The 21,999-nt window shown below is 41.8% G+C and overlaps 1 long non-coding RNA gene across 1 annotated transcript; it reads right to left on the bottom strand.

Annotated features, from left to right (window-relative positions):
* Nucleotides 1-1,745: 1,745 nt before the first annotated feature.
* Nucleotides 1,746-21,997, bottom strand: LOC146762803 (uncharacterized). Its single transcript, XR_014948844.1, has 3 exons — nucleotides 21,788-21,997; nucleotides 6,327-6,487; nucleotides 1,746-2,175 (listed from the first exon to the last, which is right to left on the bottom strand). It is a non-coding gene; the product is annotated as an uncharacterized LOC146762803 (long non-coding RNA).
* Nucleotides 21,998-21,999: the final 2 nt, after the last annotated feature.

Genomic DNA, 21,999 nt, shown 5'->3' with positions numbered 1-21,999 from the left:
AAAGCCACAATGGAATTACAGCTCCGCAGTACAAATTCATCAAGGCATGTGTGTGAGGGAGAAGGGGGATGTAATATAACTCCCTGAATTCCTCTCTTCACCACTTTGGTCCAAAACATCTTAAAATATCACTGCTTCCCCACTGCCGTCTCCTTTCTCCTTGAGGAGGCTTCTTGACAGATGAGTGGCAGAGGAGATACTGTTATTTATATATCACTGTAAACATTTATGAAGTGCCAATCACACATCCAAACTCAGCACGCCTGGAGATTTTACATCCACAATGCTGTTTATTTTTAACTTAGCCACTTAAAATGTCAATCTGTATAAAGATTATGAGGAAAGTGCCATAATTACATGAAATACATCACAGTTCTGTGATAGCAGAGTTGCATATTTAGGTCTAAAAGCTATTGGTGAAGCTCTCACCTTGGACCACTCTATTAAATCCTTCACTTTCACCCCTGCAAGCAGCTGCTGTCCCACACTGCATCAAATGGATGGGGATGGCCTCCCTCAGCCTGCACGTCACACAGAACCCTTTTCAAAATAAATAAATAAAATAAAATATCCTTCAGTGTCCACTCCTCTACCCTGCTTGTCTTAAGTATTGCTAAGATGCATTAGCTCATGTTGGCCATCGAGTAAAGCCAGACACATGGATGGTTGTGATGGCTTGGTTGAAGTGGGGGATAGAACTCTCTGAGGAGAGTTGATGAGAGGAGATTCTTGATCACCAATCTGAGGGCTTTCATACTTGAGTTCCACTGAATCTCAGTGCTTCCACTCCAAGTACTAAACTCACTGGTTTCTCATTTCTCTGCTCACAAATGCTGCTGCCAGCAAAGAGGTGGCTGAACAAGGTGGTCTGCAGTTCATTGTCAATGGTGGTGTGGATCGGTTCTGCTACTGAAGCTATCGTGACCAGCAGGGGATAGCAGCAGACAGCCAGTGCTTGGACTTGTCATTCAGTCCTTGAATCTTTATTTTAATAGTATCTTTGGGTTAAATAGACTCAGTTAAATTTGAAACAAGTAGATTGCATTCATGTGTGGTGGTGCCAATTTTAAGTGTACCATTTGGAAAGAAGTCTAATTAAGTGGTCAAGAGGGTATACAGATTTCTAGACTTTGATATGCTACAGGTGATACTGTGTGGAATACAGTTGTTTTTCAGGTTATGCTGTCTTATTACATTGTCTGTATGTGTATGCATTACCTGTCATCTGCTAACCTACCGATAAGGAGAGGGGTTCACGTATCACACCTCCTCTCTCCCCCTTTTTCCACACACTCATTAAGACCCTTCCCTAAAGTCCAAATTCTTGTCAGTGTGGCTTTCAAATCCTGTTCTCTCGTGTTCAGGATTCATTTCTGCTGGTGTGACCACCTGTCAGTTGCTGTACCGCTTTGGATCTGCTAATTCCATTCCTCACATGCTGTTATCCCTGATGACAGCCTGGTTTCCTGTAAGAGAAAATGCCCTACTTTGGCCTGCACACAATACAGCTTTCCTTCTCAAATCCCATCCTGTAAAACATGGACCAGCCTTCTTTACTCATGAACCAAAACCTGATCTGAGAATGGTCCCCTTTCTTTGGTCTGCCTTTTGTCTTTTTATGCTGGATAGCTCTGTAAACAAAACTGTGAGTCAAGGGATATGTAGAAAACAGCAGATTGGATGTAGCTTTGAAAAGGAAGAACAGGTTCTAATTTTTATTTCTTTCCTTTTTTTCTTTTTTCTCTTTTTTAGCACAGGAACTCTATAAAATACATAGAATAACATGAATTTTCCACTTGGAAGGGACTGCAAGTTCCTAAGAGCTGTAAATATATCTGCTCTGTGTATGTGCTGTTGCAGTGCTCCACTGAAGTACTGGCACTGTCCACCACCCACCAAGAAATGACTGCTATAACAGCAGTGTCATGAACTCTGTGAGGGAGATACCTCAGCCCTCTCAGTGTTTTCTGGCATGGTCAGCATCGTGGTTTTACTGTGTGAGTTATATTTTCCTCGTGGGCTCTCTCTAGGCAAAGACAAAGCAGACACTTGCCTCTGGCAGCAGATTCTTGGGAACAGCAAAGTAGCTGTGGTTCTGCTGCCTGCTTCTTCTGCGCCAGAGCTCTGGAAAGCAGGAGCTGTTCTGCTACTGGGAATGTAGCCAGGTGTGCATTGCTGTGAAAAGGAAGGATGTTACTTTAAGTAGCAGCAATCAGCATCCCTTAGTGGGTACATGAACCAAACCAAACCCTGCCTGGATGTGCACTCTTACTCCTTTTGTTCCCCCTCCCAGCATGGGACTGGATCAACCCCAGTCTCACATGCTTGGATTTAGCTAAGTTTGGTGTTGCATGCGATGTCCAGGAGCTTGGAGATTGCTCAGTTTACCTTCTTATTCACAGGTTGTTTGGGATCTTGGTATCCAGTCATAGCTCTGAGCAGTCTGACCACATCTGTACCAGCTTTTACAATAGACACTTGAACAATCAGGGTGTCCTCTGCCACACATCTTTTCCAACACAGGCAGAATAAAGCATTTGTCCCATACAGGCATGTTTCATGCTGCTCACATCAATTTTCCTGCATGTTTGTAGCATAAGATACAAGTTCTCAGAAGAAAAACAGGTGGAAAAAGCAGCTGCTATCTAATGCAACAAGTTGGTCAATACAGAATCACAGAGACTGTGCTGGGCAGCTGGTTTCTTTGTTTTCTCATAGGAAAGAAATTAGAATTTCTCTCGTCTCACTACTCTTTTCTTCAGACTCTAGAAATAAAGCTATAAATTCAGAGCATCATAGAAGCAGAAGATGGAGGCAGCAGAAAGGTTTGGAGATGCATGACTAAAAGGAGAGAAGGGGAAAAGGGGATCTTCAGTAGAATGGACATGTAAGAAGCACCTGAGAAAACTGTATAGCAGTAGTACAGAAATACTAGGAGATGCTGAGTTGAGCATGCTGAGTAGCTTCAAGTACTGCCACCGCAATGTGGATTCTATCACTTTTGGTGGTTAGATAACTAGTAAGATCCAAAGTTCATTGTTTCTCTTTATGGTGTTTTTCATTCAGATTCAAAAAAGGTGTCAAGAGGCAAATGAGCACAAGGGTGGGGAAAAATGAATGTTAACTTTCAGTTGCCAAACAAAAGTAGCTCAGAAAAGAGTTTTAAATGGCTGCAACTAAACTTTGTACAGTTTTTAGAACTAGGAAGAATGATATTTCTAGTCAGTATTGTAACTGAGCAAAAGATATTTGTTTCGGTGTGTATGTAAGTACCTGCTGAAACAGCTGCATAAGAATGAAGTCATATTACCTATGATTAAAGATTTTAGGGGCAAATTCTACTCTGAGCTGCAAGAACATTAATTTGAAGTAATTCCAGTGAAAGTTGTCATCGTCTTATTATATCAAAGCTCCATATATTCCATCTTTTTATTTCCTTTTTTTCCTTCTTTTCTTTTTTTTCCTTTTAAGTCCTGACTTTAGACCACTGAAGTCTTTAATGAATTTAGATCCAGCTATCCATCTTCTTATTTGTGCTGGATTTGTTCTCTGCTGCAGAGAGCACAACTCTGAGATGCTTAGAAAAATGTGACCATTGGGATGCCTTTTTATTCCAGAAGATGTGGCCAGACCCCAAACTCGCTGATAGTACTTGGAAGTGCAGGATCTTCCTGTCGACAGTCTCTTTTGTTCTCCTCAAAACTATGAGATCGGATGGACAGAGACAACCTACTTTTGCATCTGTTGTACTTTTTGCATAACAACGTTGATGACTGAGTAGACCTTAGAAGGTGAAATCCAGAAGGATTCTGTTTCCATTCTGCTTCCATTTAGCCAGCACTGGCTGAAATATGTCACTTCCCTGCATTTTGTCTGACCTGGCTGAAATATTTATGTGTCTCAGTTCAATAACCGGTGTTATTCCTTGCTAATTCTTCGCCTTCTGAACTTTATGCCTGATGTTGGGAAGAATCAGATGAACCACTTCATTTGATTCCATCTTTCATCCCAATAGTCTGTATGATTTCCCTGTTGAAAATTTGCTTGGACGAAAAGAAACAGCATGTAAAGACTCACAAACATTCACAGGCAGACTGAACCACTGTCCACATATATCCAGAAGTTATAGAACTTTGGCTTCAAAGCCAATAGCAATGGTTGAACTTGAGCAACTCTTCTGGAGAATGTGAAGATTTTGAAGCCTTTGGTGATGGAAAATTCATGACAGATTTTGCTGTTGTACAATTTGCACATCTGTTCCATGGTTAGGTTTATCCTTCCTGTAAAGTAAAATGGCTACCACATAATCACAGAATCTCTTGGAGAGATGATGCTCAAGACCTCTTCAGATTCCAGGTCGGAGTCTCCATTTTATTACGTGTCTGCCAACATTCCTTGCTTCTGTACATCAGCTTACTTTCAAGCATGTAGACACGTGCATCATTTTCTAGCACTTGGCTTACAAACAGGTACTGGAATAAATTCTCTATCGATTGGCAGAATTCCTTCTCACTGACAAGCATATTAGCTAACTGTCATCTGGTCCTTCCTTGAAGATGGAGTGGTCCTAAAGTCCTCACCTGCCCTATTTGCAGTCTGACTATACTGTCCTGATCTTTTTTCCTCTTCCCTTTTTTTTCCACTGCCATGATTTGTGTCATTGGCAGAATTCTCAGAAACAACTTCATAGTTTGTTCTGGGTCATTGTTAAAACCATAGTTAAATACTGCAAGGTTAAGGAATTATCTCTTTGGGCCCTCATTAAAAACCCATCAGGTTGATAAAATTTTCCCCATTTACGATGACATTTTCAGATGTAGGAACTAGCCAGTTTTTAATCAGTTTAGAGTAATACAAATTCAATACAGCTTACATTAATTTCCTAATTAAAATGTCAGGTAGTATGAAGCTGAATACCTCTGCAAAGTCTGTAATATCAGACCCATTTCCTTCTACCAGCCAAACTTTTAATTCAGTTTTAATTTCAGCAGATATTTTTTGTTGACCGGTGTTAACCCACATAGTCCTCCCTTAATTCTTTATTGACTAAGACCTGTACGGTCTGTCCACTGCTCTACCTGGAAGTGTTTTTAGCTCTGAGAGACTGCTAATTACACCATTCATGCTATATATCTTCCTTAATATGCTGACATTGTATTTGCTGTCTTCTGATGTAATGTTACCAGCCTTCCAAAACCCACTGAAACAACGTGCATGGGTCAGAGAGCTCCTGAGCATACACCTTTACAATTCTTGAGATCAAGGTATCAGGACCTGATGATTTCACGATGTCTTAAGTTGCACTTTGCTTTTTAACATCATCTTCAATACTGTTAAAATAGAAATAAATTTTTAACTTGTAGCATGGATAATGTATCGTTTCACTTTTTTTATCCAGATACATCTTGAAAAGTTTGCTTCATTACTCACAAAGTTCTATCATTTCCACCTGGTAACATCATTTCTACCAGTGACATGAATTGAAGTACTCTAATTTATGGGATGCTTTGCTCCTTTCTTACTTTTAATTCTAGCAGGCATGGATTTCTTTTGCTTTGTTCCTCCTTGTTTGGGATGGTGCTTTTTTTCTTCTTCTTTTTGTCCCCCTGACATCTCTCATCTGGTTTTCAGAGAATCTTTTAGAATATTTTAGGCAGTTCCTAATTGTTATTACATTTTCTATTTATGTTCTTTCTTTTCAGCTCATTTAGCTTTTAACTGTTTTCAGATTTATCCCAGACTGACTTTTTGCTTTTTGTTTGTTTCTTTGTTTGTTTCTTCTCTAAATTACTAAGTACACGTATAGTACATGTATAGCTGTCTGGACTGCTACACAACACAAATACAACCAAGTCACTACACTTTGTACTCCAACACTTTCCTTAGCTTAACGACAGATCTCTCTAATAGTCAAGACTAAGTTTAATCACACTCCTTTCACGTTAGATGCAAACACTTTGAGGCTAGAAATGTCACCTTTAATTAGCAAAACTTCTCAAAGCAATCATTGACCTCAAAGGATATCCCTCATGACCCCTCCTGGAAGTACATATTTAAAAGTGAGGCTGTAGAGGCATTTTTCATTTAGCCATGTTTTTAATGAAGATTAGTTGTGAAGTTCATCAACATGTTTTGAAAGATATTTAAGATTGTGATCAGCATAGCCTACCTATTCCTCTCTTGTTTTTGTTGTTGTTGTTTTCTTTGTTTGTTTGTTTCACTTGAAACTCATCTGAACCAGTTCCACCTACATAGCATTGCTACAAAATAGATGCAAAATACTTTTGTCTTTACAATCATAAGAGAAAGACATATGGAAATATTACCTCAGTAGCCTGTGAACTTCTTGATAGTTCTCACCACATTTTATCTTCATAAACCAGCACAGTGGAACAGTGATCCCTAAGAAGTCCTTGCGTGTTGTGTTTATTTAGAAGGTACGGCTATTTGAATCCTCAGAAGCTCATGTGGTTTCTTCATTTTCTTGCTGTAGAAACGGAAAAACAACAGTCAAATCAACAGGTTGGTAACATTCTTTTATTTTTTTTTCCTGTCTTCCTCTTTCGTGGACTGACAACCTCATTAAAAAATGTCTCGGAATAGAAAGGATAATCTCTGTGCAGACATGCTACATTTTCTATGAAAGACCATCTTGGAATGTTGTTTGAAACTCTCCTCGCTGAACTGTGTCCTCAGATTTCCCTCTCTCTCCAGATGAAAACATGAAAAGATGTTCACAATTAATGTTGATGGCAAACATCTCCATAATAATGTTTTATTTTAAAACACTCCCATGTTTTAAACAAAGATAGAATATATGCCTTCCAGGAGGGAAAAAGACATCTCTACAAACCAGACTATTTAAAACTCAAAGTATAATGAAAGGAGGAAAAAAAACAACTTATTGATATTTGACAGACAAAAACATTGTACTGATAAGCACAGCTTATTTGTGCAGTGTCAGCATTAAAGCAGGATACAGTGAATAGAAGGGCAAATGCCATTTGTGTTAGCAAACCCACTGTATTTTAATTAAAAACTTGATTTATATGGATCAGACCTATCTGTATTTTCACTATCTGGCTGAATTAAAAAAAGCCTCATAAACTTACAGTTGCTTCAAGCAATGGGGTCAAGCAATGAACGATTTTACAATGTAGTTGCTTTAAAACAAGCTGAGGACTGACCGAATATTTTGTCTAGAGGCTCCAAGAAGAAAACTGTTGAGCTGCAATCCACCCCTTGAAAATACATCAACAGCAATTCGGTTGGAGATCATGAAATTATTTCTAATTCCATAGGACCAGTAGCAAAGGTCTGTTTTGAGGTCTATGCCTCTCAAAGGGAAATGCATTTGATAATTCATACCTTGATTTAAAGTTGACTTCTGTTTATGGGAACTATCACCATTCTTCAATAAGTTATAGATCAAGCGCTTATTAAGTAAAGATTGCAAGACTAAGCATGTGATAAATTCAATCCTCTGGGAATCACCTGGCACCAAATACCAGGCCTCATATTTAATCAAGTTATCAGAGAAGCTGAGTTATATGAAAATCTGTTCCACTGAATATCAGTTCAGCTAATATTTGTTAGACATCCAAAATACACAAACCATAATGACTATTTTATAACTGCGAAGATTTTTTAACCCACTCATTACCTAAGACAAAATACTTTGAGACAGCACATTAGTCTCACAGCTGTAAGACTTCTTATCTTATTATAGAATAAATAGTTTTCCTATATAGAAAAATAGATCAACATGTAAGGATGCTCCACTAAAATATCCATCCACATATTTCACTATATGAAGGCAGGACAAAAGGTATCTACCCCTTAATTTGTGCAATATTACTTATTTTCTAGAATCTTACTGTTTTTGCATCACAGAGACATACAGATGTGTGTACAACATTGCCTTTTTATTTGCTTTCATCTTCTTCCATCTCCCAGTCCATATTACATAGACTTTTCTCACTCCTTTAGCTTGAATGTGTATAAAATGAAGCTTTTTTGTTTGCTTGTTTGTTTTGTGGCTTTTGAAGATTTACTTCCCTCCCTCACAAGACTTAAAGGCACCATATTCTACAAACTATCACATTTAGATGCAGTGAAACCCCATGTTACTGCACACTAATGCAATAATGAGAAATGTAATTAAAGTCACTGCTATAATAACATCTTATCGGAATGCACAATGAAGATAAACTTGTGTATTCCAGAGACAGAGGGCTTATTGCATAGGAAGCAGTGTGTTCTGATGGATTCTTTGATCTACAACCAGCATCTTTGTTAACTGCAAGGGTGGGGAAGGGCTCGGTATATATTGCTACATTTTACTTCAGCTGCCAAGGGAAGAATAATGAAAAATAAGGGGGGGACTTCAGGATCAAAGACATGGAAAAAGTTAGGCTGCCTAAGTTAGGCTGCCTAGTGAGCAGGCTGAGGGGAAAAGGTTTTTAAAAGTCCTTCATGAGTAAATATTTAGAAAGCACAGATGCTGAATAAACACCTAATTTAGCTGGATTTCAGCAGGACAATTGCTGTACGAAGAAAATCAAAAGACTTAAGAAATAAAACAAGGTTGGTGGCGAGTATGTAAACTGTATAGAAATACAGCTGTGCACAAGGTATCAGGTTTTCCTCATAAAGGACAAGAAATTACTCCTGCTCACCTCTCCATATTCTGTATACAAATGAGACCAAATGGTAACTGACGGCCTCAGAGACATTTCAGAAGTCATTGCTGGTTACGGGGTGAGATGGTGTCAGCATACTGACCTGTGGCACTGCCTATCTCCAATGGGTAGTGTTAGCTAGCTCCAGTCTTTCCCAGAGGAGCCACTAATGAGCCGGGGGAAATAAAGAAGAATAGGACTGATTTCTTTTTCTCTGCTTAAGGCTTGCCAACACACAGTGCACGGTTCCATGTTTGCAGAGTCCAAGTGGAAATGACTCAGCACGAAAAAAAGAAAAAGAGCAGGCTGCCCTGTTGTAATTCACGTAATTAAAATATTCTGCCTAAATGCATTACATCTCCCCCCACACACATCAAAGGCTTGCGTTTCCTCAGACTCTCCATTTGCGTTTAGGGAAGGCAACGTTCTTAAGCTCCTCAGAGAGAGTAAATGTGGTGCGGCCTGGGCATCTCTGTCTACGTGTGGATAATGAATCACAGCTCTGTGTGAAAGCATAAGGTCTCAGGGAAATGCCTTGTGTTTAGTAGGTACTGCAGCAGTGCCACAGCTCTGTTACCCTTTGCTGTGCTAATGGCTGCACGGCTAATTCAGTTTGCATGTTGGCCTGTGTGGACACGGGCCTGCAATAGGGCATTTGGGGCCATTAAACCACCATCAGCCCAGATGTGTAGGAAAGCTAAGTTGCAAGTGTTAAGGAATCAGCATGGGGATTTATATCCCAGCTGGAGGTGAGTTTTGTTGTATTTGGCATTTCTGTTATGGATGGCTCAAGGGCCTGTTGTGCTACTGTTGGTATTTGAGTAGCAAAGAGATAAAACGAAGGCTTTCTGCAGCAGCCTGTGCGAGGTATTCACTGTCTTGCTTTGCAGCCTCTGTGGTGGAAAGCACCGCCTCTTAGCCTTCATTCTCGGGAAATAAGGACTTGGAGATGCTGGTGTGGGAAGATCATCAGCTGTGAGTTTTGGCCCAGAAATGAGAGTTACAGATCCACTGAAAGCAATGCAGAGCCAGAAGTACTTCGTATTTGGATGGTCTGAACTCAGTGACAGTTGTGGGGCAGGTGTGGACTTGTGGGGCTTTGCTGGAGAGAGAGGTGGGTAAGGAAGATGAAGGGAAGGCACTTAGTGCTCCTCCTACCCCTGTGTCAGGTCCGAGAGGCCAACCCATGTAAACAAAAAGGTCAAAACAGCCTTGGGAAAGGAGCTGTATGCTGCCCTCCCCTCCAGTATTTAGCTGGGCTTAGTCTGGAATGGCACCAGGCCAGGGATGCTGGGGCACAAAAGAAGTGAGGGCAAGGGCCAGGCCATGGTAGAGATACTCCTGTGTCTAGGTGTCAGGCCAGATCTTTACCTTAGGGGTCTGTGTTCTGGCTCACTGACAGCATCAGGGGACTTTCCCAGTGGAGTCGTTCACCCCATGAGCTGGAATCTGCCACTCAGCCCTTGGCTGATGCCACTCCTCTCTCCACGTTTCCATAATGTAATTTGGTAGTTCCAATGGACTGGCACCACGTCTTGGGGAATTGCACTGTGCGTCTTGCTAAGGCAAGACCTGACAGCGTGTATCACTGACTGATAAAAACTGCCCCACAGTGGTTCTTCAGGGGAGGTAGAAATGAGATCATGTGTGGGAAAACTTTCCTTGCTCAACTTGTTTGCTTTTTCCTTGAACCTTCTAATCTGGTTTTCTCTAAACTGAATGGTTTGTTGCTTACAAATCAGCAGTTTCCCAATTAATTAAGCCTTAATAAAGAGTTTGGAAGTGGGGCTCATATCTACAACAAGAACATATGATCCCCTTCTGGTAAAGCTTTGATGGCAGCTAACATGATTTTCCCTGGATGCCCCAGCTCTTCTGATGAAAGCTGTTGTCTGCAGGCATGTGGTCACAGATCGGGCAATTTCACCATTTGGATACGGTGCATGGGGACGTGATTTAGAGGAGGGTTGTTAGATTTTGGGTACTATGGTTAGGTTGTGTTTGGACTTGATGATCTTGATCTTTTCCAATCTGAGCAATTCTGTGACTCTGTGGCCCAGGTTGGTAGCCGGGCTTTTCGCACTGAACACAACAGGGTGCTCCCATAATGGAGTCAGTGCACAGCTCCATGATGGTCTTCAGCTGATCAAAACAGGGCTGCTATCAGCAGAGGCTGTCCTACCTTCCCTGGCTATGCCTTCTTTTCTACAGGCATTTGTAACTGGGTCTGAATGAGGGGAGTTTGATGGATAACAGGAACAGCAGAAAACACAGCACTCTTCAGATGCATTAGTGTTCAGCTGGATAACATGCTGATATATGTGTGGTTGTGCAGTAGTGACATGAGGGAAGAGATGAGGAAATACAAGATCAAGATCACACCTTTTAGCACTAGGGCAGTTTCACAGTGATGTGCCTCTCTATTGATGGTAGAGAAGTTCTGTATGCTTTTGTATGGCAAATTCGGTTTTAATTTTTATATTGGGGGAGCAAAGCCATTTGGAATCAGCTGCTAGGAATCAACATTAAGAGGTGTGTTGTAAAAAGCATTCGACAAGAGGGCTTCACAAAGGACTTGCAGCTCTCTTTTGGAGGGTGAGTACCACGTTATCTAAGGAGGAAGGCAGGAAGTGAGGGCTGTGTTAGTGCTGTAATATAAAGGTTGTAGCAAAATGAAGCAGAGGGGCTCTGGGTCCTCCTTAGCTTACCATTTTAAACCGTGGTACTTCCTTCCTAAAATACTATGGAAAGATATGGGAAGGTGTAGCATCAGGTCACACAGAATCACAGAATGACCCGGGTTGGAAGGGACCTCAAGGATCATGTAGTTCCAACCCCCCTGACTGGCAGGGCCACCAAACTTACACATTTACTAGATCAGGTTGCCCAGGGCCCCGTCCAACCTGGCCTTGAACACCTCCAAGGACGGGGCATCCACAACCTCCCTGGGCATGTTGAAATTGGGCTGTTGTCCAGCAAAGGGTGAAAGACTCTTGAGGACACAGACTAAGTGGAGGAGTACACAGCCTCCAGAGGGACGTGTCTGAGAATGGGAATTCTTGGTTGTCGTCCATGTGCTGGGAAACTGCTTCACAGCTCTTGCCTGTCAAGTCATAGAATAAAATCAATCTGCAGCTCTGGAAACAAGACCCAGGACTCCTTCCCAAGAGGATATTTAAACTTTTCATTGGAAAAGATTTAAACTTTTCATTGGACATATTTTGTCAGCAATGATTTTATTACTCAGTAGCTATTAATCATATGCCTTACTGAGGCATTCATATTTCATGTCATTAGCCTTTTACTTTCTGGCAAAAATGTAGTAGATCTGTAAGACTGACTGTTCCCTGCTGTTGAAAAATCCATGGCACCATAAAACTTGAGAAGCCTCACACTAATACAATCAATCTGCTAAATGATGTCTATATCTGAAATGCAGCGTGCATGTATAATGCTTCACAACAGAAACCAAAATACTCATAGAAGAAGCACCTCTTTGGGCATTTGGTGGTACCTCTTCTGGAATGTGGTGAGTTTCACGTAGGTGAAGATCTCTACACTCTGATTTAATGGCAATTAGCAAACACAATGCTGTGTCGTCACATGATGTTTTGATGTCAGGTTTGTGGCTTATTAAAATAATGGCTACATCTTCCTATGATTCTATGGTACATTACTGCCTAGGTACAGCTGAGAATGCCAATCCATGTGGTTGCTAACTTTTCCTAACTCTGAGATTATCGGATTGAGTGAGATAGCTTTATACTTTAGGGGAGTAAACTCTTCGAAAGGGCTGACAATAGCAGGACAAGGGGAAATGGTTTTAAGTTGAAAGAGGGAAGATTTAGGTTGGATGTTATGGGGAAGTTCTTCACTAGGAGAGTGGTTCGGCCCTGGAACAGGCTGCCCAGGGAGGTTGTGGATGCCCCGTCCTTGGAGGTGTTCAAGACCAGGTTGGACGGGGCCCTGGGCAACCTGATCTAGTAAATGTGTATGTTTGGTGGCCCTGCCAGGCAGGGGGTTGGAACTACATGATCCTTGAGGTCCCTTCCAACCCGGATCATTCTGTGATTCTGTGATAAATGATCACTCTGCGAATGTTTTCCCAAAACATCTTGCTTGATGGAAAAATAAAAGCTCTTGCTCATTGCTCAGTCACGTACAACTTTAGTATGCATTAGAATTGCACTTAGTAGCAGAAGTAATCTCCCCAAAATAATCAGCACATAATAATATGTCCTTAAAGTGGGGAATATAATTGATTGATGTTGATTGTACACCTACAGAGCTACACGCATAATGCTCATATTAATAGAGAAGAAAGGAGCTAAACCCCCAGGATTTTTAGTGCAGCCTGCTGAAAGGGTAAACAGGGTCAGTGAAATCACTTCATATCCCCCTGTGAATGCTTGATATTCATTGTGAGAAGCTTTTATTCCAACATATTAATATCTTTTGCCCTCACAATGGAAAATTTAGTAGTTGGATGGGTTTTTTTGAGTGTAAATAAATTATCATGCCCATCTTCCAGATAAGGGATAGACGGATGTACTGTATAATCTTACGTAAATTACAAGTTGCCAGGAATAGAAAGAATGCTTCATTATTTTACAACCCAGAGAAATCAGTACATGTAAAATTAGATTCCTTTAAACATGCAGGTCTGTTCAAGCCACTCCTGAAACAATTCTTTCATAGGGAGAATGATGCAGCAAGAACAACCTTCTCTCACCGCTTTATCTGAAACTCTTTCAGTACTGGAGGTGCAACATCCATGCATTCGGGGAATGGAGTGCACCTTGTATTGTTTCTTCCTTCCAGTCCTTTCAGTTTTCTGATTGTAAGAAAGATGCAAACAGGTGTAACTGAGCAGTGACCCTGTGTTTGGGATTTTATCGTGACCCTCTTCACTTATCTAGAGTAGGCAGTGTACAGGATATGAAGTTAGCTTTTCCTTGGTTAGCATTAAGCTTAGGATGGTGAAAGACATCACACACATAAGCAAAATGCTGGGCTACTTCTCCATCCTGCGTTATTTGTGTAGGGTCTGACAGGTTACAGTATTGCATATTTTTTGTCTACCACTTAGAGAACAGAATAGAATAGAACAAAATGGTTATAGTAAGTAATGGCTAGTAAAACAGTAAATAATGGCTAGAGTAAGTAATAGTAAAGGCTATAGATAAATGGCTGTAATATGTAGTTTGGGTGTATATATTAATTTTGGTAAACAATTTCCTAAAAAATTATTCCTTTGATAAATGAAATGAAAAGGTCCATATTTTTTTGCTTACTTACTGTCTCCTTTACGGAAGTAACTGGTGCTTTTTGCAGTCCCATTGCAACACTTCTGCTGAAAACTGTTGATTTTTAATCTGTTCCTATTCTTATGAAACATTTTACTGAGTAAATCAATTGAGAGCAATAGAATTAGACATAACATCAGAAAACATTTTTTTTTTTTTTTCTGAGACCAAAATTTGATTAAAAAACAGTAGAGTCTGTCCTGGCCTCATCTGTTCTTCAGCTTTCATTATCTCAAAAGCTTCTACCATATATATTCTGGCAGAATACAGCCAGACTTGTAAAACAACCAAAGGAAGAGCTGACACAGTGGATTAGCACTTCCAAAACTTATGACTTGGCTTAAAGATTGGAAGATGGCCATGAGCATGGTGTTGGTTTTTTGTTTTTTGGCAACAAGGTACAAAAGTTATCAGCAGTTCTGCTGTTGAGACCTCAAATGGCATCAGACACAGTCAGCCAAAAAGAGCTAGAAATTCCTTGTGGTTTTAACCTAGTTCCTGGTTTGACAGCAGATGATTTAGAGTATGCGGCAGGATAGCTCATGACAGTCCGTGCAATTGAGCTTGCAATGTGGCTACAGGATGCAGCCTGTCCTTGACATAATTGAATGACTTCCATAGCTAAACCTCTTACTGCGTAACAAAGATAGGAAGATAAAGATTTGTCCCACATGTGGAAGGCTGCTTTCCAGAGACCATGCAAAGTGGATTTGCCAAAACTGTTTGCAGAACTGAATGACTCTTCATCATTCTGTGGTTCAAACAGCTCTTCTGATCTCCAGTCCAAAAGCTGACACTCAGTGTTTCTCTTTGTTTTGCAGCAGGATCCTTATACAGATTCAGAATAACCCAGATGAAATATTAGAACATGGCAAAAAAAACAGATGGGAATTCCAGAGTTAATGTCACCTCATTCTTAAAGAATATTGCATAGAACATGCCAGCAGCAACGGCTTGGATTCAATCTAGATTTTGAAGCTCGCTCTACTAAAACAATAAACTATTGATAGTTCAAAGGAGGGCAGTGTTCTCAATAGCAGAACATGAAGACAGAAGGAAAGCAGAGCCTGGCTGGTGGAGTCATGGACCTGAGAGGGACTTAAGGCTGAGCAGGTAAGAAGGATCACCTGTGGCTGACATTGCTGGAAGATGCTTGTCTGGTCTGCTGCTGTTTCTTGAGTACTGCACAAACACATGGAAAGAGGCTGTGAGCTTGAGGAGGTTGGTTGTATAATTTCCTGCTTGTATGGCAGTGCTGGGAAGTGTGGCAGAGTGCATGTAGACAAAGATAACCACTCACAGCCTGTTAGAGAACTGATGACTGAGTACTGTTCAGTGATGGCAGAACGTGTCCTTGGAAAAGGTACGAGTGAGGAGGATCTGATGCAATACCTGGCAGCTGCAAGGAGTCCCAGGAGGAACACTCCCAATTAGTAGCTTTCCTCATGGGCAGTTTGAAGCATTCCCTGCGGGCCTGCTGTAGGAGTGCTTACACTGCAGTTGGCAACACACCCTGCTACTGCAACCCCTGTGCTGCTGCAGGTTGGCTGCTCCCATATGCTCGAAGTACGTCAAATTACTCCTAATGACTGCCATTGTGCATTTGCAGAGCTTCAGTGCTGACCAGGCTGCTGATTTGAAATGCCCTGGCTGCTTCTTTCTTCTAATATGGGTGGCCTACATTTGCCAGCTATGGAGTGCTCCTACCAGTAGATTACATCCAGCAAGAGCTCACCTCCTTCTGCAGAATGGGAGATGTGGAACATATTGCTTTAGAGAAATAAGGTTTATTCATGGCAATAATGAATGTGCATTTACTAAGGCTGTGTGTATATATATCTAGTATAAGAATCTGGCAGACAGTCAACTTAGAAACTGATTGACTGCTACCTGCAAAAGTGTGCTGGTACCTGGAAGACACCTGCAAACATGAAGGAACTGGAAAAAAAGGTTTTTTATTTTCTTTAGGCCAGGGAAATCCCTATTTAAGCAGTTCAGGCAGTTGAACAGGTTTATGAAATGGATGGATCTGTGAAAATCTTAAAAATTATCCAGGAAAATGGAGGCTAGTTAGCTCTCTCTACAGATAGATCTTTCAAATGAAATCATATTTAACCCGCTCATCTCAAGCTATGATCTCACAACTATTATTTAAGTACAGTCATATAAAAATACCATCTCTTTTTCTAGCAAGAAACAAAAGGTTTGTCTGTAGCTTCTCCCCTGAGTCTTGGTGACCCCCTGGGCAAGTGTGCTCGAGACTCCCTTATGTGCTGTTGGCTAACGCAACAGGCACGACACAGCAGCTTCCAATTCCTAACCTCTGAATCCCTATCCCGAAGAGGTAGATAACTTATGGTTCAGTTGGCAGGGTGCAGTCTTGAGCAGTGCTTGAACACTACTTTAATTCATGCCCCTTGAGCTATAGCAGACGTGCCTCTGCATCCCTAAGAAACATACACGGATCATAAATAAGGTTAGATGCTATTTTAAGTAATAAACATTGAGATACAGAAACATCATTGCAGCCTCCTATCTTTGCCTGTCTCTTCATTGAGATTATTTTTAGTTCGCAGTCAGCATGATGACTATGAACCTAAAAGAACACTTGGACAATAGATACATAAACAATTGTGGATGGGTCTCCAGAGTCTTGAACTGTAGTGGAGGAGTTCAAGTTATATATTGGCTGGGACTATGCAGTGCCTTTGAGTTTTTGCTGTGTATGTTTATACATATGAATATAACTTCATTCTCTGTGGTGAAACACTTACCTGGACTTCTCTGCATTATTGGTCTGCACAGGAGCTGTGAAAGTTGTAAATGATACACTGCTATTGATACAGGATGAGCTGGATGAGCTGGAGCTGTCTTCGGCACTTGGCTGTTTATGATCCACAGTAGAGATTTCTGATTTACTTTATATGGCTGAAAAGTGCATACAGCTGTGTTACTATTCATTTCAGAGTTACCCGGCTTTGTGATAATGCTGGAGAGTTACCAAAACTAGTTAATTATAGAATCATAGAATGGCTTGGGTTGGGAAGGACCTCAAGGATCATCAAGTTCCAACCTCCCTGCCACAGGCAGGATTGCCAACTGCTGTATCAAGAAGTTGTTCAGGCTGCCCAGGGCTCCATCCAGCTTGGCCTTGAACACCTCCAGGAGTGGGGCGTCTGCAACATTTATGGACAGACTGTTTCAGCTTCTCACCATCTTCACAGTGAAAAACTTCCCCCAATATCTAATGTAAATCTTCTCTCCTTTAGCTAAAACTATTCCCCTTGTCCTATCACTATCTACCCAAGTAAAAGGCTAATTTCCCTCCTGTTTATAATCATAGACTCATGGAATACTTTGAATTAGGTGGGACCTTTAGAGGTCATCATAATCAGCCTTTAAGTATTGGAAGGCCATAATGAGGTCTCCTCGCAGCCTTGTCTTCTTCAGACTGAACAAGCTCAGATCCCTCAGCTTGCAGAGGTGCTCCAGCCCTCTGTGCATCTTCATGGCTCTCCTCTGGGTCCTCTCCAAAAGCTCAACATCTTTCCTGTGTTGTGGGCCCCAGAACTGGATGCAGTTCTCCAGATGGGTGTTCATGAGGGCAGAGTAGAGAGGGACGATCTCTTCCCTCTCCCTGTTGGCTGCCCCTGTTCTGATGCAAGGTCCCTCTGGATAGCATCCCTTTCATTTTGTTGTATCAACTGCACCACTCAGATTGGTGTCGTCTATTCCAGATCATGTTTTAAAGATTGAAATAATATTTTTGAAGGCACAAAGCATGAAAGGATCACTGCTGATAGAAATGCTACAGAATTACCATGTAGATGTACTCTTAATTTCCATTGGATGTTTGGGACATTGGTTTGTTCTGAAGTTTCTTTGGGTGGATGGATCATGCTGGAGACCATGTGTAATCTGAAAGTGTTGTTTCTGAATGGGTTGCCCCAGCAAGAGCGAGGACAGGAGGAAACAGTAAAGATTAACATTCCACTGAGACACAAACACATTGTTTGTACCTCTGCAAGTCTATACAGAATCATAGAATGGCCTGGGTTGAAAAGGATCTCAAAGATCATGCAGTTCCAACCCCCCTGCTATGCCCAGGGCCGTCAGCCACCAGACCAGGCTGCCCAGAGCCACATCCAGCCTGGCGTTGAATGCTTCCAGGGATGGGGCATCCACAACCTCCTTGGGCAACTTGTTCCAGTGCGTCACCACCCTCTGAGTGAAAAACTTCCTCCTAACATCTAACCTAAACCTCCTGTGCAGAGAGGAATGAAGAAAAGCGAGGCATAGTCCTTGTTTGGACAAGAGGCTTTGTGATCAGGGAAGCAATCTACTTACAATTCAGCTCCCTATAGAATCTCTGGGGTTAAGTAGGACTACATCAAACTCAAGTCAATCAGTGTTTCACCTAATCGAGCCTTGCATTCTGTTTTGTGGAAGAGGTGGCTTTGGAATACATGAAGAGACAGCGCCAGGACTTCCCTGCTGGAGGTCTGTACCTTCAGCTTTCATCTCGGCTTGAAAGAGGAAAGAAGAAATTTACATTTGCATTTTCTACTTTAGGAAAATGGCTTAGTCCATAGATGACAAATCATTCTATGAGCTTGTAGTGAGTTTGTGACTGTCAAAAGGTGAAGTTCTCCTTTTGCCGCTTTTTAATGCCTGCTTGCTGAGCACTCGGTCATTTAAAATCACTGAAATGATAGAAAATTATCTCAGAAGAAACGCAAAAATGGAAGATGGCATCCTGCCATTCTACTAAGCGGGACTGGATGTGGAGAGACTCCAAGCAGCCCCAGAACAGGTGTAGAGGGAACGCTCCTTGTTATGGTTGTGTGCAATTAAACCAGCACAGCTGCTTCTGAAATGGTACTTAGGAACAACTTCTGCCGCTTCTGGGATAGCTGTGCAAGGATTCCAACTATGCTATGCTGGAAAGAACACAAAGGAGAGTAGTACTTTGAAGAAATCTGTCCTTGATTTTGATGTAAAAGAGTAAATATCCTGAAGAGAAGGGCTGGCATCGAAGTCTTCCTCACCCTCAGCTAAGTGCTATGATAAATGTGGTATTTAGAGAACATCTCATGGGACAGATGGGTTTGATCTCCCTCCAGTGTGGGAGTTTGCACTTGTTCTCCCATTTCTTAGGTACTGATTTGAATTGTAAGCAGGCTTCTGTCTCTGTTGAGGGAAAGCTCAGACCTGTTTTTCTGAAAGGCTTCTATTCTGGTCTGTGCACTGAGCAGACAGACCTCCCCGCCTGCTGAAGGGGCTGATGTCAGACAGCGCTGACTAAAGCCAACAGGCTGGTCTGGGACAAGTAGTACTTCACATGGGTAAAAGGTGCCTCGTTCAGGATTCTGGATTCCAATAACCACAAGGTCAGGCACCCAGGAACCTGCTGGTTAACTTCTGAAGTCATGTATTGGATTCTGTCCAAAAGCTGTCATGTGATGTGATCTTCATGGGAAGATCAAGATACATGATTCCAAACTTCCCATTGGCTCAGATGATAGCTGCACACAGATATTGGAAGTACACTAAACTGAGTCATCACTAAGTATCTAAAAATGTATGGGTTTCACAAGACAAGCTCCTCCTTTTAAGGCAAAAGCTTGGAGACGATCGGATACGACTATCTTATCCTTTATATTTGCTCAGTACTTTTCAGCCCCTACTTGCCATTGTGCTTCTTTTTCTCTCCGTTCAGCAAATACATGGATTAAGTTATTAATACATTGTTATGTATTGATGTGGGTCACAAGGCACAGGTGACTTCTGACCCAAGCCTGGAATTTGTCAGTGTTCAGAATCTTTGCTCTGCAAAGAGCTCCTTGTTGGGTTCTATAAAATAAGAACATCTTTGCCTCAAGACTGTGATGTTTATGTATGTCTGCCCAACATACAGTTAGAGGAATGCTGGTCACCAAGTAAAAGCCTCAAGCCAAGCATGAGTTTAACCTTCTGTTAGAGCCCGTGCCTGGTGGAGCCCTGCTCACCTGTGAGCCTATGCATCTTTCCTAATCTGCAAATATAAGAAGTTGAAGATGCTACCCGGGAGACTTCTGAGCACTAAGTATGACAGCCCTGTAGCACTACAGGGCTGCTAATGGATACTAACATTGTGAAACATTAACTATTGTCACTGACGGATCTGTTTGAAGTAGCCTCAAGACATTACTACCTGTAGCTCTCTCTGTTAACTCCAGTTCTGCAGCAGAGCTAACCATTCTTCTCAGCTAAAGTCAGTATCCTTTGTTGCTTCTGCTTCAACAGTGGAGAGGCAGCAAAGAAAGCCTGAAGCACTTGCTTCAACAAGGGCAGGAAATTTTTCGGGACCTGAGAACAATCCAAAGCACGATTAGAAAAGCAGTTGATAAGTGCTTCAACCCCAGAACATGCTGTAGCAAACTTGGAACTCATTTTTCTCAAGTCTGATCTGCTGAAAGACAGAGATATTGCCACATCTGCACCACTGAACTGTCCACATGCCCTCTTGAAGTGACTTTCAGAATGGTTTGGGAATTCTTTCACCATTACTTAACACGTGGGCTCAGATTCCCTTAAATATCCCTTTGAATGCATTGACCATTTCATCAAGAGGGAAGAACCACCATCGTCCTGTCTTGCTGTAACCTTAAGCTGATGAAGGAGAGTGCACTGCCCCACTGTTATCCTCGTCTCATGAACATGCGATCCAAGCTTCCAATTTATAAACAAGTCAATCAATCAAGACACCTTTGCCATACAACTTATTAATTCTCAAATCAGTCCAAAGTGCTAAAAATATGACTACAGGAAAAGCTGTCCTTATTCAAGCAAACATTTCCTCTCAAGGCACATATACACAATATGGGGAAATGTCAGAAAAGCTACTTTTGTTTCCTGTGTTCTTCATACCTGGATTTCTAATTCGGAAAAGCCATCTTTTACTGAAGCTTGGTTTGTAAACTCTCCTGCATCTTTGTTAAAGATTCCATTGCTCCTTAATGCTGTTCAGAACTGGAGCAGACTGCAGTGACCAGGGCTGGAAGAATAACTGATACTGGCAGCAAGTTAAGGACTGGCACAGAAATATGAGATATGATTTGCCAAAGGATTTTGTGAAGGTTAAATAACAACCAAGAAACACTTAGAAAGGGATCCTGGGTTACAGCCCAGACTCTGAATAGTGCCGTATCCACAGTCCCAACTTGCTTTAAACCATGCCATTTCTGTCCTAACCTTATTCTTGTTGAGGACTTGGCTTAGTGAGCCCCTTCAGCTTCCCCTTCTCTCATTAGCAACATTTCTTTTTCCATTCCTAATTGATCTGTCTTCTTAGCCATTCCCTTGCTCTTGTATTTTCTTGCTAGGTCCAGTGCTGTTCCATCCCATTCCTCATGCAGTCTCATTGCCTGGTCTCCCATTTCACTCACTGCCCTCCAGCCTCAGCCCCAGATCAGCCTCCTTGTCAGCTTCTCCCCATGCTCTTTTTGTCCCAGTTTACTCTTCTTTTTCATCCTAGTTCAACTTTATCCTCTCTGCAAAGGAATGTGTCAGGCCACACCTATACAAGTAACCGAAGTTGTGCCAGGACCCCTCAGCTGTCACACGCTCTTAAAACATTTTTCAGGCCCACTTTTGGCAGTGAGTGCAGGCTCAGGACGACCTCCAACACAGCGCGTGAATATGGCAAGCCTGCTCTGAAAGGCAGCTGAGGAGGACACAGACGCATGGCTGTGAGCTGTGCCATGTCTACAGACCTCAGAGACACAGAACGGGTTCTGGACCATTTCGATATGTACTGACCTTTCTCCAGGGCTCAAATTTACTGAGGAATCTGCATTTGAGGGCTGACTTCATTAATCACAGCCAGAGTTACAGTGACCCAGGTTTCATCAGGGCGATCTCTCTCACCAAAGCTGGGAAGCTGGTATCTTACTTAGGTGGTGTCAGCAATCAGTCACGTGGTTGGTTGTGTAGAAATGAGAGATATGTATGAAATCAGCTGATTAAAATCT

The sequence above is a fragment of the Coturnix japonica genome, chromosome 1, assembly GCF_054131305.1.
Source record: "Coturnix japonica strain WE chromosome 1, WE-NBRP24, whole genome shotgun sequence".
Classification (NCBI taxonomy): domain Eukaryota; kingdom Metazoa; phylum Chordata; class Aves; order Galliformes; family Phasianidae; genus Coturnix; species Coturnix japonica.
Note: the sequence above shows the minus strand (reverse complement) of the source record. Positions and strands in the feature narration are given on the sequence as shown.